Source organism: Chenopodium album, chromosome 10 (genome assembly GCF_948465745.1).
Source record: "Chenopodium album chromosome 10, dcCheAlbu1.1, whole genome shotgun sequence".
Taxonomy (NCBI): domain Eukaryota; kingdom Viridiplantae; phylum Streptophyta; class Magnoliopsida; order Caryophyllales; family Amaranthaceae; genus Chenopodium; species Chenopodium album.
The window spans coordinates 37,532,075-37,533,887 of record NC_137843.1 but is presented as its reverse complement, the minus strand read 5'-3'; the positions used below and the strand labels follow the sequence as shown (position 1 = coordinate 37,533,887).

At 45.2% G+C, this 1,813-nt stretch overlaps 1 non-coding gene across 1 annotated transcript; it reads right to left on the bottom strand.

Moving 5' to 3' along the window:
* Positions 1–1,206: 1,206 nt before the first annotated feature.
* Positions 1,207–1,312, bottom strand: LOC145565993 (small nucleolar RNA R71). Its single transcript, XR_014095341.1, has one exon. It is a non-coding gene; the product is annotated as a small nucleolar RNA R71 (small nucleolar RNA).
* Between the last annotated feature and the right edge of the window lie 501 nt (positions 1,313–1,813).

Here is a 1,813-nt window from a genome sequence, read left to right as displayed (position 1 = left end):
ATTAATGAGTCGACCGAGTAATTAATATTTAGACGTCGGAAATTCGAGCTTAGAGCATCGAAACCGAGCGTCGGAAGTCGAGTCGAAAATGGTAAAAAGACGAGACGTGAAAATAATAATAAATCGACAATGACAAAAATACCCCTAGCATCGGAACCCCGAGTGCTAGAGGCAATGCCGAGCTAGCAGCCCGCACCAAGTGCGGGGCTTGCTAGCAAGCTGCGGCTAGCAGCCCGCACCTAGTGCGTGGCGTGCTAGCATGCTACAGCTAGCAGCCCGCACTAGGTGCGAGGCAAGCTAGCAGCAGCCCTCAGCAGTAGCAGCCCGCACGCAAGTGCAAGGGCCTACTGGCTGAAGGTGCTAGCAAGCAGCCCGCATTTTGTGGTGCGGGGATGGCTAGGCCGAGGCTAGGGGCAGCAGCAAAATGAGAAGCCCACTTGGGTGCCTTGGTGCCCAAGTGGGGGTTGCCATGTGGCGCAAGGTGAGAGAGAGAGTGGAGAGCAAGTTTGGTCCCCTCCTCCAAATGGTCCTCACCTACTCCTCCTTGTGAGCTTGCCACTTGTTGATTGATTACTAGTTTGATTATTAATTTTATTTTATCTTTAAAATAAAATGGGAAAGTCAAATTCTCCCACATTGATGGGAGAGCTTTTCACACTTTTGCATTTCCCTATAAATACCCAACTTGGGGTATTGGTCGTTCACTAGTGCCATTTGATTCGGAAATTGAGAAAACTATTGCAAGGTTATGGGGTGCTAGACGATCTTTGAGACCTAGCATTTCAATTGAAGAAGAACCACAACAAGAGGAACAAGCAAGAATGGGAGAAAATCCAAGGGTGGCGTTGAAAAAATTGGGGATTCCCGGTGCATATAGATTTGAGAGTGGGATTGCTCCATCTACAATATCGGCAAATGACTTTGAAATAAGACCGGCAATGATCACTTTGATAGAGAGGCGACAATTTAGTGGGGCCAAGCATGAAAGCCCGCTAAATCATCTCAAGGAGTTTGAAAAGTATTACAATACTATCAAGGTGAATGGAATTTCCCAAGAATTCATCCGTCTCAAGATTTTTCCCTTTTCGCTCATAGGGCGTGCCTTGGAATGGCTAGACAAGGAAGTCAAGCCGAATTCTCTAAGGACATGGGATGAAGTGACCAAGGAGTTTCTATCCCGTTTTTATCCACAAAAGAAAACGGCGGAGGCTAGAGCTTTGATTCAAGGTTTCAAGCAAAATCCTAGTGAGAGTCTCTATGAAGCATGGGAGAGATTCAAAGAGTATCAAAGAGAATGTCCTCACCACGGAATTCTTACTTACCAAATTATTCAAATATTCTATGGAGGCCTTAGTCCTCAAGGAAAATCATGTTTAGATGGAGGAGCCGGAGGTCCCATCATGAATAAAACGGAAGAGGAAGTGGTGGACATAATTGAAGACGTAGTGAGGTACTATAGAGATTGGCAAGATGGAGAAAGAGAGTCAACTAGCAAGATTAGCTCTTCGGTGTACTCGGTTGATCATCTAAATGCAATCAACAATCTATCCTCACAAATGACAAACTTGGGGAAGGAGATGTCCGCTATCAAGGCGAAGTTGGAAAGTGTTACCTACCAAGTTTCAAGTCTTCCCTCCTAATCTAAGGGGAGAGGTATGTCTTCTAATTCTCAACTCCCTCCCTCTTCTAATAACATGCCTAGTGGATGCTTGTTTTGTGATGATTGTGGGTCGTATGATCATGATGTTTCTAGTTGCCCTCATGCATGTATGGATGTTTGTGATGATCAAGATGGAAATGTGAATGAGCATGT